Source organism: Amblyomma mixtum, chromosome 7 (assembly GCF_055824585.1).
Source record: "Amblyomma mixtum isolate Tamu chromosome 7, ASM5582458v1, whole genome shotgun sequence".
In the NCBI taxonomy this organism is placed as follows: domain Eukaryota; kingdom Metazoa; phylum Arthropoda; class Arachnida; order Ixodida; family Ixodidae; genus Amblyomma; species Amblyomma mixtum.
In genome coordinates this window covers 48,810,659-48,826,636 of record NC_143018.1, presented here as the reverse complement: position 1 = coordinate 48,826,636, position 15,978 = coordinate 48,810,659, and positions in this window count along the sequence as shown.

The window sequence follows — 15,978 nt, the reverse complement described above, 5'->3', positions numbered from 1 at the left end:
TGGTGGCGACAGCGGGCTCTTGGCTCCGGAATGCGGCCGCCTTCCAAACGGCCTGGCTCTCGGTGTTAGAAGCAGCAACGGTCGTTGCGGCGTCCGCCGGCTCTCCTCCGGGCACGCTGTGAAGGCTGGCCTGTGGCTGCAAAGCTGTCTTTTCTTTTTAGTTACTTTTAACGATTTACACACATTTTTTTTTCTTTCAGTTAATCTAACCCCGCTCGGTCTTTTCCGAAGAGAAAGCGTGTGCTTGCTCCGGAAGCCACGGTGCGAAATATGGAAGGGGTGTTCCGTCCATATTAAGCAGAAATTACTCCCTGCGCGTTGGTCAGAGTTGTTTCTGCCGAGGGCGCAAGTTGTAACGAGGCGCCGGGCTCTGTTGTCGAGCCTTGCCTCTCGGTGCGGCTGCCTGCTGGCGGGGGAGGGTGTTCTCCACAGGCCACTCGTTCCCTCTGTCAAAGTAGGGTTTGAGATCACAGACATGCACTGGCCCGCCGGTCGGTCTTAGCGTCAAGTCCGCCAGCCTGTAGACGAGAGAGGAAAGTTTCTCCCGAACTACATATGGTCCCGTCCATTTCGGCGCCAGAGAAGCAGAAAGCCGCTTACTGGCATCGCTCAGAACATGACTGCGCCTCAACACCAGGTCACCCGGTTTGTAGTGAACTTCCCGGTGAGAGCGGTCATACTGCGCTTTCTGCTGGGCCCGAGCAGTGCTCAGATTCCGGCGTGCTTTGTCCAAAGCCTCCGTCATCCTCGCGCGCAGCCCGGTCGCATAGTCGGCGCGTGCCGACCAAGCAATCGGGGTGTTGCTGCGAACCTGTAGAGTAAGTTCTAACGGGTTCGGCAGCTCCCTGCCAAGGTTGAGAGCGGCAGGTGTGTACCCAGTCGAGCGGTTTACGGTCGACCTGAGAGCAAACCCAATCTCGGGGAGACAGGTGTCCCAGTCGATGTGCGTCTCCGCAAATGCAACGAGCATGTGCTTGATGTTGCGGTTCACGCGTTCCGTGGGATTCGCCTGGGCGTGGTGCGTGGTTGTTCTCCTGTGCTTAATGCCAAGGGCTACACAGGAGTCCACGAAAAGTTTGGCAGTGAAGTACGATGCATTGTCCGTTATCAACTGCCCGGGGTAGCCGAATCGTGTGAACACCTCGATCAGCTTCCCCATGATTACGCGTGCCGTCAGCTTTCGAAGTGGGAACAGTTCCACCCATTTGCTGAAATGGTCTGTGACAACGAGCAGATATTGGTTTCCACTCGGAGTCCTGGGGTAAGGTCCCATGACGTCACAAGCCGCAATTTGCCAAGGACCCTGGCTATTGATCGGCTGCATGAGCCTAGGTGGGCGTCCGCCACGTGGCTTGACCCTTTGGCACACGTCGCACGAGCGGGCGTAGCGTATCGCATCCCGCTTCATGCCAGGCCAGGTAGCGAGGCGGCACAACTTGAGGTAAGTCTTAGGGCCACTCGCATGCCCAGCGATGCACGTGTCATGAAAGTAGCGTAAAAGTGCTCCTCTCAACGTGCGTGGAATCACCACCTTGAAGGACTCGTGTGTATCCTTCTCGGAGGGGATATATCTCAGCAGGATGCCATCGGAGTCGAGCAGATAGGAATCCATCGCGCTCACAGCATTACCAGCTGTGTTCGAGCGCCCCGCACGGACAACAATACCAGTTGCCTCCATGTGCGCCGCGGCCGCGCCGCCCGGCTCCCTGAGCCCGTCGAACACTTTTCGACAAAATGGATCCTCCCGCTGTGCCTCCAAAAGCTCCCTTCTGCTGAAAACGCTCACCACTGAACTGATGCCTTCAAAGTGGTTTACGCTTTCGCCCTGGGAAGGCGGGGTGTCCCTTCCCTCGGGGCGTTGTGTGAGCTGCGCGGCAGTCGCGCTGCTCTGGCTGTCGGGCGCGGCGGAGTGGGCAGTGTTGTTACTTCCCAAGCCGTCAACGGGCGCGCGCGAAAGTGCGTCCGCCACCACGTTGTTCTTGCCCCTCCTGTAGCGCACGGTAAAGTCGTAACGCTGGAGGAGTAGCGCCCATCGCGCTAGGCGTCCGGACGGCTCGCCTAGGCGTCTCAGCCAAGTGAGTGCCATGTGATCAGTCTCAATCACGAAAGCGACTCCATCGACATAGTAGTCGAACTTCCGCAGAGCGAAGATAATCGCGAGACATTCTTTTTCTGTCACGGAATAGTTGCTCTCTGCGGGAGTTAATGAGCGGCTGGGGAACGCCACCGGTCTCAGGCTACCTCCGTGCTCTTGAAGCAGGACTGCTCCTAAGCCCAGGTCACAAGAGTCCGTGTGGATCACAAATTCCCTGTTCAGGTCAGGCAGCCTTAGCTCTGTGGTTTCCGCGACCGCGCAAGTGAGATGGCGTAGTGCCGCCTCTTGCTCGGGTCCCCAATGCCACTTCACACCTTTCCTTAACAGTGTTGTTAAGGGGGCTTGCAGAGCTGCGCAATCTGGGATAAACTGTCGATAAAAGTTCGTCAGCCCCAGAAAGCGTCTCAGTCCGCCTATGTCTGCCGGCGACGGGAACTCCAAAATAGCCCGCAGCTTGTCTTCGCACGGCAGAAGGCGTCCTTTGTCTAGCGTAAACCCCAACAATGTTATTCGGGTCGCCGCTATCTGGGTCTTGTTCGGGTTCAGAGTGATTCCCGCAGACCTCAGCCTTTCCAGTACATCACTGAGATGGCGTAAGTGTTCATCAAAGGTTTCCGAATACACGACAATGTCATCCAGGTAAGCAAGAGCGTGGTGCCACCTTGCATCGCCTAGGACACGGTCCATCAGACGCTGGTACGTCGCGGGCGCGCCGACCAGGCCGAACGGCATTCGGGTAAACTGGAAAAGTCCCCTGTGACAAGTGAAGGCAGTTTTCTCTCGGTCACTGGGGGTCATCTCCACCTGAAAGTATCCTCTGCTAGCATCGAGCGTAGTGAAGTACTTCGCTCCACCAACATTGGACACTATCGAGGGAATGCTCGGAAGTGGGTATGCGTCCTTCCGTGTCACCTCGTTCAGGCGTCGATAGTCCACACAAAGGCGGGTAGTTCCATCCTTTTTGGGCACCAGCACCACTGGAAACCCCCAGGGGCTGTTTGATCGTTCCACAACGCCTGTATCGAGAAGCTCGTCCAGTGCGTCATCGAGCGCTTTCCTCTTAGCCAAGCTTACTGGCCGAGGATTGCACTTCCATGGAACAGCGTCGCCTGTCTCAATTTTGTGCCTAACCAGCGTAGTGCAGCCAGGCCGCTCCGTGAATACGGCGTCGTACTCGTTTAGGAGCAGAGACAAACGTGCTTTTTCCTCCCCCGACAAGCTGTCTGAGTTGTCCAGCAGCGGGTGGGGAGGCCTGCATGCCGCCGCGGCACAGAGTGCAACCGCAGGGGGGACAGGGGGTCGCGCGGGAGGGGAGGGGTTCCCTTCCGCGCTTTTCCTCTCGACGCGGTCGACAGGCTGGTAGTTCAGCCGGGCCGAAGGCGTTTCGAGGCTCTTTTTCGGGCGATCGTTGCGTACGTCTGCGCGCGAAGCATCGGAAAGCGAATGTGCTCTCGACGCTTTTTGGGGTTGAACGAAAGGTTTCAGGGTGCCACATGCTCGCTCCCTATATCCTCCGTTGCAGACGTCAATAACAATGCCCGTCTTGGCGAGGAAGTCTCTACCAAGAATAATTGGAACCGATAGGCCGGGGAGGTGAGCGAAGCGCTGGCGCCTCGCTCTTTTCTCCCACCGCACCACAAGCCGCGCGGCACCGCTCGCGTGCGCAGTGCCGCTAGCTAATCGGAACGTGAGGTTGCTCGCTCGCAGTCGGAGTCCGTTCCGACGGAGATGCTCACATACCTCGTCGCCAAACAGGGATGCGCTCGCTCCTGTGTCTAGCAATGCCATGAACTTACGTTGTGCCACTGTAAGCTCAATAAGCGGTATTGGCGTGTCGCTGGGTGGTTCCAAACGACAAGCCAGCGGGGCTAGGAGTTCGTGTGACTCACTGAGCACCGCTGTTGACGCCGCCGCCGGTTGCGAAGCGTTGCTCACCGGCGGCAGCGTTCGTTTCCCGAAAGCGCGTGCTCTCGGTTCACGGGGCGTCTGCACTCCCGGGCGTAGTGCCCTCGTTGGTTGCACCGGTAGCAGAGGGTATTCGGCCATTGCCGGGCGGGGCAGTTGTCGCCTCGCGCCGGCTGACCGTTCCTCCCTGCCGGGCCTACCGTCGCAGTTGCCCTTTGGTCTAGCGTCCTCGGGTCGGTATGTCGGTCCCGATTCTGCATACCTTGGCCACGCGCAGCGTGTGCTGACCGCATAGCATACGTGTACGGGTCGAGAGCTCGGTCTGACAGTTCCCAACCGTTTCTCAGTTGCCCGTCACTGAATGCAACCAATTCGGCTCCCCGGGAACGGTTTCGAAAAGTGTCTCCGTTCCAGGCGCATCGCGGCTCAAGTGCCTGCGACGCTGGCGGGGGTGGCCGATACGCGCGGGAGGCGAGTATGTCCGCCTGTATGCGCTTGGCTGCCGAGGCGAGTTCGTCCAAGTCCCTGAACGGTACGCCTCGTAGGTAGGCTGCGAAGGTCAACGTTAATGGAACTAAACTCAGTTTCCAAACCCAGAGCGGTTTCGCGGCGCCGCCACCACTGGCTGCTTTGAGTGGCGCTGCGGTCGTACCAGGCTTCAGCCGGTCCGATCAGTTGCTGTACTCCTAGTACTGTGCGCGCATGTCGTAGAGTGCTTTCGCGACGCGATTGCTGCTGTGATCGTTGTCTTTGTACTGCGTGCGCTTGATTGCAGAGTTTCAGGGGCTGTATCTGCCATGCCGACGTGCTGTGTGCCGGGCTGCACGAGTGGTTACAAAATCGACAAGACTGCGAGGCATTTTTTCGCGGCTCCTCGTGACGCGGATCTCCGTGCGGCATCGAGCCATTCCCCGTGTTGACAGAAAACTCTCCGACAAATCACGTGTGTGCGATCTTCATTTCCATTTTGAAAGTAGCGTGTTTATAAGAGTGTTTTCACCAAAGTAGCATATTAGACATCTACTTTAAAGGTGGAGATCAGATCATCGCAAGGCTCATTGCAAGTTCAATTACCAGCTTATCTAAACGCGAATGTCTGGCAGGCATTGGTGCAGTGTGTTTTAAACATAAATTAGCAATAGCTTCAGAGCGCAAAGTCCCGCATTTATGGCACTCAAAAGCAGACCACAAGTACCTACGATTTCTGTGGCGCAGTGTTCCGAAATAAGCAGATTTTACGCACAGCGTTCACTTCGTGAATGACTCCGCGCGCTGCTCACAACCCGAGCTGCGAAGGCAGTGAACTTCCTCGGGTTCCTGAGTCATCATTTTCTCTTTCCTTACAACAGAAAGGATGCCTGACGCCAACTCCAGACAAGAAATTTCAGTATTTTGAGTTTACCCGTCTCCTTTTATTGTTCCTAGCGTGAGCTACCGTTCCAACAATATTTTTCCATCCTTCACGCAGTGCACTACATGTGGACACAAATACAGAGATACTTTTACATTTTATTCACAACACATTTTGCGCGCGCATCCCTCGACGAGGCTCCACTTACCCCTCTCGATTTTGCTTCTTCCCCATTAATAACATGACTGTACGTCTTCAGTATGTCTTCTTCGTGAAAATTAAGATCGCACACACGTGATTTGTCGGAGAGTTTTCTGTCAACACGGGGAATGGCTCGATCCCATGCCGCACGGAGATACGCGTCACGAGGAGCCGCGAAAAAATGCCTCGCAGTCTTGTTTCGGTAACCGCTCGTGCAGCCCGGCACACAGCACGTCGGCATGGCAGATACAGCACCTGAAGCTCTGCATGCAAGCGCACGTAGCCCAAAGACAACGATCACAGCAGCAATCGCGTCGCGAAAGCACTCTACGACATGCGCGCGCAGTAGCAGGCAGACATTTGCGTTTAGATAAGCTGGTAAGTGAACTTACGATTAGCGTTGCGATGATCTGATCTCCACCTTTAAAGTAGATGTCTAATATGCTACTCTGGTGAAGAAACTCTTATAACCACGCTCCTTTCAAAAATCATGACCGCCCGCCAATTCGGTCAACGGTGGCATTGGCTAGGCAGCGATTATCTATCACTCGAGTTGCTGCAGCAAAGATTTGTGGCATACTGGCCGCACAGGGTTCAGAACTGACTGGTGTCTTTACGATAAACATCAGCGAGTGCGATATTTGGGACGCCAGTTACTCAACATTCCCGAAGGCTGCGTGCTACGACGCTGGGCGGCCGGGCCTGCGGCGTCTGCTAGCGGCGGCCAGCGGGAGCCTGTTTCGACGGCAGCGCCCCCTCGCGCTAAAATTTGCGGGCCGCTTCAGCCGCATGGAGAAGGCGGAGAGTTTGGCAACTTAGTTTAGTTCCATTAACGTTGGCGAAGGTAGGGTGCGCTTGTCGCGTGACACGCTCTACCTTCTCGCCGTTCGAAGCTGAGGGGTCTGCAAAACGATAGAGTTCGTCCATCGCCCTCACGTACTCAAGCAACGATTCGTCCGGATGCTGAGTACGCAGCTCCAACTCGCGCCGCAGACGACGGTCGTAATCTGCGGGCAAGAACTCCTCGCGAAACCTCGCTCGGAACTCCTCCATCGTGCGAGACCGATGGCCAGTAAGGCGGAACCAGCGGGCAGCCTGATCAGTCAGTGAGATTGGCACGACACGCTCCAGAATCTCGCCATCGGAAAGCCCTGTCGCCTGCTGGTAGGTCAGCATGCGCTCAAGGTACTCGTTGGCACTGACAAGATCATGGTAGCCACCGTAGCTGGGAAGGTCCACACTTAGCCTCGGACTCGCCGCTGGAGCGGGTGTTTGCAGGTTGTTCTGCACGATACCCGTGAGGCTCTCTATGAGGCGCAAGGCGTTGCGCAACACAGCCTCTTGGGCCTGGCCAGGTAGTTCTGGCTGAGGGCCCAGGTGGGATGAGCAAGATTGCACGTGTCGCGCCATGCTCTCCCTACCTGGCGGCATAGCGCTTGGCGAGAAGTGCCTAGCGTCGCCGCTCGTCTGAGCCGGTGTGTCGTGTGAAGCACCGCTCGGCTCAAACGATATAAGATCACAGGGGCTAGCGTCAGCCTCTGGGAACACACCTGCAGTAGTTGTTACTGCCGTATCAAGATGTTGCTGCTGAGAAGCCGTATTGTACAACCACAGCAGGGACTGGATGTCAATCCCGCTCGCCGCCATGGCTAGTCTGTGTGTCGGCAGTCGCTCACACAGACACTCGGTTTGTCACACCTCTGGCCCCACGTTGGGCGCCAAGAATATGGGGGCTATTCTTGTAGTAACGCTCAAAGGGCTAGAAGCAGTTGTCGCTCTCTAGCACCAGCGTGCCAGCCCTAGCAGTCAGAGCTGTGACCCCCAACCCGCGGTGCGGTAAGTCACAACCACGGCGGGTTCGGGCCAGAGGGGACAAACACGAGTATGCTACTCGGAGGAGCGTTTATTGCTCCCGAGCAATACAATGCAGCAGCAACAATACAACCGCCGTAACGAGGGCGAGTGTTCCGCTCGCGTACGGGGGTGGAAAACACAAAGGGCAGAACGCACGCAAAAATGTGGGGGAAGAAGGTTCCGCTCACCTCGCGTGGTTCCTCGCTCACGGCCCGCGGCGGTCAAGTCACACACAGTGGCCGGGCGATAAGGGCAGCGGTCTCCGTGGCAGATCTCTGATCCGTGCGTGTGCACGGCTCCCGCCAGAAGACAAGCCAGCCTCGGAAGAAACGCGTCTCCTCCCGGGCTGTGGAGAGGAGGTCTCTCCGTTGTAAGAGGGGAAAGAGGGAAAGTCTCCGCGGCGGGGAGCGAAAGGAAGCGGAGGTGGCGACAGTGCCCTCCCTCGCAAAACCTCCCGAACGGCGCGCGCATAGCATCGCGTGATGATTACGCGCGGCCGTTACAATGGGGCAGGGGATTCATGTGTATCCCCACAAGCTTAAGCGGCGGCTCGGGCGGTCAACGCTCTTCTTATGTAGGCTCGCTCCACGCCTGTCTGTTCTTCGCGCCAAGGCCTCCGTGCACCAACACATAGTGTCGGCTGTGCACTGTCCTTCTCCTTCTCGCGCTGGGGCGTGTTCTCATTGTACAAAGGCCGGGAGTAGCTTCGAAGAACATCTGGAACTTTGTGTCGTGGCGCCGCCATCCTCGCGCGAGTGAAGAGATGGAGGGCGCGCCCTCTCCGTCAACATCGCGTAGAAACGACTCGGACAGTCTAGAACAATCGACGCCAATCCCCCGTGCAGCGTCGGCGAGCGGTGGGAGAGGGGGCAGCCACGCACATAAGGCAAGCCGCTCTCCAGGGGTTCCTTTTCCGCTCTTCTACTACGCGCGTCGGCGAGACCCGTCAGCGCGGCACTGTTTTTTTTTTCTTTCTTGCTAAGGAGGGGAGGAGGTTGCATTTTTACCCTCTCTTGGTTACAACGTACAACGGCGACGCCGCGAAACGCAGAAGCGGGTGCCTAAGAGCTGCGCATTAAAAGATAAACACTGCAGTAAGTCTGGTCATGCCCAGTAAAACGCGTCTACATCAAACAAAAAACGGTAGTACAAAGACGAACATCAGACTTTTCTTCCAGACTGGGAGGAAATGTTTCGCCGTCACGGAGAAAAAACCATTCTATTATTTATAATGCTGCAATCTGACATTACAAGGCAAGCTGATGAGCAAACTCCCAGTATCACGGCACTCGGTCGAGAGGCGCGTTTCAGAACTGAGCTCTGGCGTCGTCAAGAGGCTCAAGGCGGCTGTAAATAGCTGTGAAGTTTTCAGTTTATTGCTTTCTTAAACCATGGATATTCAGGACAGACCACAACTCGCCATTTTCATTCATTATGTTTCGTACCGCGACAGTGTATGGGAAGACCTTTCAATATAGTTGCCCTCAAGGAACTTCTCGTGATGGTGACAGGAAGGTCGCCCTGTTAGCAGCGTTATAAAGGTTCGATTTCCTTGCAGAAACCTGTCGCTATAGCAACCGATGGTGGACCTACTATTGTCGGCAAGAATGCTGGCTTGCTAGGTCTTCTGCGAAGTGACCTCGGCATTTCGAATTTTCTTGTAATACACTGCATTATCTGTCGAGAGCACCTGGTGGCCAAACTCTTCAGTAATGAAGGTTTTGTGAAGACGGTCCTTCGAGTCGTCAACTAGATACAGTCAAATGGAAAAAAATCACCGTCGACTCTTAGAACTTCCTCGCAGAACTGGAACTTGAAGATTTCCCGAAGACATGTCTTCCTTTGTGTGGTACGTTGGCTATCAGTGATCAAAGTGTGATGTCAAGGTTTTTAGACTTTTTGGAACCGATTAAAACTTCACTGCAGGAGAAAGAGAAGCCGTGCGCCAAACATCGTGAGCCATTTCGATTAGTCCACCTTGGCTGCCTCAACAACGTAGGGAAGCACCTTAAAACTTTGAATATTTCCTTTGAAGGGCAGAGAAAAATGATACCGGGATTTGGTTTGGTTTGTTTTGTGGGTAATAACGTTCCAAAGCAGCCCAGTTTATGAGCGCCGTAGTATTGGAGGATTCCGTATTAATTCGACCGCATGGGGTTCTTTAACTTGCACGGATATCGCATAGTACTATGGCCCTCTAGCATTTGGCCTCTATCGAAATGCGACCGCCGCAGCCGGGATCGAACTCTCGTCCTTCCGTTCAGCAGCCAAGCACCATAAAAGCTGAGACCAGCCGGCAGCTAATATCGGAATTTGCTCAAACAGTGTTTGCCTTTGAAAATAAGTTAACAATTTTCCAAAAACTACAGTGAACAAACTGTCTGATCCACTTTTTAAGAGTGAAAAGCATATGCTCGATGCTAATCCTCCATTTGATCAGACAGAAGCTGAACTCAGTGATTACATTGAAAAGAATGACGAAATTCACAGTGACTTCGACTTTCGGCTTAATGATCTAAAAGAGCTTAAGGTATGTTTCGAGTATCCGAAAAAAAAATTGCCGACGATTACGTTATTTCGTAATGCAAAATTTGAGCGCCGCTCATTAGCTGTTTCAGCTTTTCGATATATTGAGACAAAGAATGCGAGCAAGACATGTATGTACAATTGCAGACAGCTTTTATTTTTCAGACATATTCCTTCTTCAAGAAACACTCCACTAACAGTAAAGTTACACTTGAGAGAGATTACAATACAAAAGAATTACTGCACTTAAAGTGCACTACCACAAGACAGAGAGGCAAGCAAAACACAATTTATTCACTGAACCTTAAAAGGTGGCTCTGCCGTCAATGCCCTTTTTATATAAGCTGGCTTCACGTCTGTCTGTTCTTCGCCTCAAGGTAGGCATGCACATACACACAATGTCAGCTGTGCAGTCTCCTTCTCGCGCTGAGCGCACGTCCCATTGCTTAAAGGCGGGGAGGGCCTTCGAGGAGCATCTGGAACTTTCTGTAGTGGTGCCGCCGCCTTCGCGCGAGTAAATAGGTGGAGGGAATCTCTTAGCGCACGCCAGGGTGCGCCCTCTCCGTCAACATCGCGTAGAAACGACTCGTACTGTCTCGGCTAGCGGTGGGAGAGGGGGCAGCCACACACACAAGGCTAGTCGCTCTCCAGGGGTTCCATCTACCCCTTTTTACGACGCGCGCCGGCGAGAGCCGTCCGCGCGGCGCTGTTTTTTTTTTTATTGCGGAAGCAATACTACGCCAGGTCTAACCGCTCGTCGCATGGTCCATGGTCCGTGGACCCCCCTGCTCCTCGAGGAGCCGCCGCTGCGCCTGACAGATGATGTGACGTCAGCCTCTCCGTTCCTAGGGCGACGCGTGACGTCAGCTTTCTCTCTCCACTGCAGCCAGGAGGAGCCGGTCGTGCCGCGCTCCTCGAGGAGTCTCGCCATGGAAGTCACCGACGAAGAGTCTATATCTGAATATAGTTGCTCTACTGCTTCCGAACACCTTAGCTCTGAGGCGACAGCCAAGCAAGCGAAGAATAATGCAAGAAAGAGGTTACAACGTACCCAAGAAACGGAAGAACAAAGAGAAGAACGACTGTGGAAACGACGAGAAGCCGAAGCAGCTAAACGAGCTTTCGCAACCAACCAGGTTTGACCAGAGCTAAACCAAACCAATTTTTATTGCGAAAGCAATACTGCTCACAGTTCGAGCCCTTCAGCGTAGCGCGGCGGTGGACACGTTTGACCTTTAGCGTGGCCTTAGACGTGACGACATACTAGCTGCGAAAAACCAGGGCCCCAGCTCGGCTCGTCAGTGTAGAGCGGCAGTAGACACGGCGGGCGGTGAGCCTCTCGATTCTCCCACTAGAGGCGCTGTGGTAGGAGTGACGTCACACCATCTGTGGAAGGAAAGGGCCCCGGCTCGGTTCATCAGCGAAGAGCGGCGGTATACACGGCGGGCGGTGAGCCTCTCACTTCTCCCACTAGAGGCGCTGCGGTAGGAGTGACGTCACACCATCTGTGGAAGAGACGGGCCCCAACTCGTGCCGTCGGCGGAGAGCGGCGGTAGACACGGCGGGCGGTGAGCCTCTCGCTTCTCCCGCTAGGAGCGCTGCGGTCGGAGTGACGTCATACAGGTTGTATAAACAGAGCTCCAGCTCGTGCGTGGGGAGATCACGGTTTCGGCCGCTTATCTGTTTTTATTGCGAAAGCAATACTGCTTGCACTTTTCTGCCATCGATGGTCGTGGCGCCTCCTTACACAGCGGCGCGTCACGTGACCGTGTGACGTCACGACAAACCGAGAGACGGGGCCCCAGCTCGCGCCATCGATGGCGGAGATACAGCATTACACGCCGGCTGCGCCGCTGCTGAGAGAGGGCGCTAGCTAGAGCGGGATAAAACGGGAGAGGGGGGGGGGGGCTGCAGCTGCGCTCCTCTCAGTGCGCTGTGTCGGATGATGTGTACAAGGCGAGGCTGGAACGATCTGCTGCGGCCAAGCGACGGCGCCGCGCCGAAGAAACAGACGAAGAACGGGAAGAACGGCTAGTTAAACAGCGTGCGTATGCAGCAGCCTGGCGAGCACGCCGGTCAACATTGCTTGATGCGGGTGCATCTACAAGTTCAGGGCCAAGTTTAATGAGTGGTGTTTATTTTTCCTCATATCTTTCAACTCTCTTCTATCTGCACGTGGCAGCGGGGGTGGCTCGACTGGAGCCAGTAGGCAGGCCCGTGCACCTTCCTTTTCATCCTTCTCTCAGTCGCAACCAACCAACTGCCGGCGCAGAGCGGCGGTAGACTCGGCGGAAGCGGACTGAAGAAACGGATGAAGTTGCTTTCGCAATTTCCGGGCTTAACCAAGCTGAGCCTCTGCCAATTTTTTTCAGCAGCGTCCGCTTCGGCGGACGCGGTTGTTGCTGCGACGCGCATCTTTTCTTTTTCTCTTTCCTCTTATCTTTTAATTCTTCTCTATCTGCACGCGGCAGCGGTGGTGGCTCGGCTCGAGCCAGAAGGCAGGCCCGTGCAATTTCCTTTTTATCCTTCTCCCAGTCACAACAACAGCTGTCTACGCAGAGCGGGGTTAGACACGGCGGATGCGGGCTGAAGAAACGGATGAAGTTGCTTTCACAATTTCCGGGCTTAACCAAGCTGAGCCTCTGCCATTTTTTTTTCTTTCTTGCATAGGAAGGGAGGAGGTTGCGCTTTTGCCCTCTCCTGGCTACAACGAACAACGGCGGCGCCGCTGAATGCAGAAACAGGCGCCTAAGAGCTGCGCTCTAAAACACCTGTACACGGGCTCGTACCCAGGATAACCTTTCTAAGAAGCCTTCGTCAGTTTGGTACAATAATATAGATGCATCGCTAACTGCATTCAGGCCCTTTTTTCCTGATCAAAAAATCTTCTTTTAATCCGCGGGACACTCGATCACGGCCTCTACCTAAAACAACGGTTTTCACAAGAATGGGCCTGCCGGATTTATTTCACAGTCCTGGCATGAAGACGCAGATTCGAACCTGTTCCAGTCCCCATCGGACCTTCATGCTCCCTGAACCTTTCATTCAGATAACACCCCGTTTGTCCAACATACATTTTCTCACATGTGAGTGGGATCTAATATATAACCCTTTCATTGCATTCCACGTACCTGTGGGTATGTCTGGTTCCGCAGAATTTTTCTCCTGTATTTTTCTGAGTTAACGAGGACACATTGAGGCCAGCCTACAGAGAGTAGAGAATACTACTGTGACCTTAAATTCAGATGTAACTTTTTGTAGGTTATGGGCAACGTGGTGGAAGTAGGGAACTACTTCTAGCTTAATTCTTTCCTCAACGTGCTTAGGCTGTCTTCGTTCCACGCCTATTATGCTGTGAAGAAGGGACTCTACCACATCCTGAAGGCTTACCATACGTAACTGGAAGCTCGTTTAGATGGTATGGCAACAGGACTTCGCAATGGTGGCCTTTAAGCCTGACATGGCAATGGCTCTCCTTAACTGTCTTAGAGAGCGCCGATTTATGAGACACAAAATCCTTTCTGGGCACGACGGAGGTACACTCAGAACATCTTCTCATTGGTTATTGAAGGTTCCAGGTCTAAAAACTGTAATTTATCACTTTCCGGTTGCTCCTGTATAAATTCCAACCCTTCTTCGTTCTCACTAAAAATTCCTACAATCTCTTTAACTGTGCCTAAGCACGACTGTGTGTCCTGTTTATTTAGAAGGATTAAAAAATAATCGACGTACCTGGAAACTCTCAATAGCCTATTTTTATCCAACTGCTGATTCACACTTCGATCAATCATTGAAAGGAAAACATTGCTCAGAACCGGCGCTATACAGGAGCCAATACAAATCCCTTTCTTTCGTATAAACAGCCTACTTTCACACTGTATAGTTGTATCATTAAGGTAAAATTCTAAAAAGGTCATAAAATTCCCTACTGACCCCCCTTTCCTCAAGTCATGCTTGAACGGCGTTGAACAATTCCTAATGGGGGATGGAATAGAAAAGATCTGTCGCATCTACTAGAAAAGAAGAAGAAAAAACAACCACATGCCCCCGGTGGGATCCGAACCCACGACCTCCGAATCACGCGTCCGGTGCTCTACCGCTGAGCTACGGCGACGGTTGTCGAATCTTCTGCTTTCGGGGGTATTTATGTTTACAAATAACCTAACCTTGAGAGTGTTCATCAGCGCCACCCAACGTTCTTAAGTGGCGGACGTAGCACGTCCTGAGTTACCGCTGATGTGACGTTGAACGTCATCGAACGGCGAGGGTGGAAGCTGTGTGAGAACCCGCTTATGCTTCCTATGGCGTCAAGGCTGCCAGAACCGAGGCCCGCGCTAAGCAATTAAGCAAACAAGGGATGGGGAATAAGGGGCTCGTTATAAATATGAGAGAAGCCAACAGCCACAGAAACACGCGGCTTGAGGGGTAGGTTAATACCGCTGATCTACACTAGGGGGCTGGATGGCGCATTGAGCGCCCGAAAGTGAAGCCACCGGATGTAAGCTGCCTTGTCCCGGAAGTCAGCTTTTGGCAGTGCACGAAAGTGGACCTCAGCACGGTTTCTCAGTTCCAGTTTTGATTTCCTACTTAGCATTTCGTCTTTTCGCCATTCTCGTCTTTTCCCACGACAATGCCCACCTGTTGCGCCGTCAACTGAGCGAGAAGACCAGCAAAGTCTTCAGGAAAGACGTTTCAAAAATAAGGGTCCATTGCATCTCAATGGGACGACACTAGCAGACGACAGGGCGTCGCTACACACAGCAAGTATGAAGCCTCGTCTGTTCAGCTCTGTGTCGTCCGGTGCCAACTCTGCTCTTTACTGTGTTGCACGTTTCCACGCTCAAGGCCAAATTATGCTATCAATGGGAATAAATTTAAGAAAAAATAGGTGGAAACCTTCACCAGGCAGCCGACTTTGCAGTGACCATTTTACCGAATTATGTTTAGACCGAACCGGAGTGAGGGCTAGGCTACTATCCGGTGAGGTGTCGACAGTGTTCGGCTGGTTCACATTAGCGCCTCCAAAAGGTATGATACTGCTTTTTCGGCGGAGCGTGTCATGTACTGTTTCGTATTGTAGCAAGTTAAGCCTGAATGGGCTTTAATTCGTGGTGCTTGGTGCAGTTGGCTTTTAATAGCGCTTCTAACGCGCACTGCAGCATTCGTCTTTCTTGTCAGTCGTTCATCCCGCGCTGTGCCTTTTCACTGATGAACGAAAATTTCACCTTTATGGTGACCTAGTCTCATCGACATTCCACTACTTCTCCTTCACGCTCGGAATACAAGAACAAGACAAGAACATAGTGTTTAATGCACGTACTCCTTTGCCGCGGCAGAATGAGACCTGTAGGCCTGTTTTCTTCGATTTCTCTGAAATTACAGGGTTCTGCACACAATGCTCACATTTCTGGCGTTCAGCTTGCTTGTTACTTTCATACAACAGCAGACATTGCACGAGAACAACGCAAAAAACTGAGAACGAAAGGGCGAAAGACGCCACTTTTTGCACTGAAATACACAGCAGACACCCGACTTCCGGGACAAGCCGTCCAACTTCCGGTGGCTTCACTCGCGCTCGTCTCGGAAAGCGGGAATGCGGCATCCAGCCACCTAGTGGAGATCAGTGGTTAATACAGTCTAATCTACGTATAGCGTGCATGGTGTTGCAGTATTGCAGTGACGCTCTTGAACAGTTAGCGCTGCTCCAATTTTTTCTAGCAAAGGCATTCGATAGGGTGTCCCATTCATTTCTTTTTTTTCTTCTAAATCTTATCAAACTTGGTTCAACTCTTTCTACTAGGCTACGCATTTGTTACAAAAACTGTTAAACGCGCTTGATTATTAATGGCTGCCTCTCACAACCGGCCCGAATTCATTCCTCTCCGAAACAGGGTTGCCCGCTGTCCCCACTCTTGTTCGCATTATACTTGGAGCCACCCTGTCTAAGTGTTAGAAACAGTGCAGCACTCTAAGGTTTTCGTGTTAGGGGTCACGAACCTTAGGTATTAGCCTTTGGCAGGGCAACTATAGGCACTCTGTTTCTAGC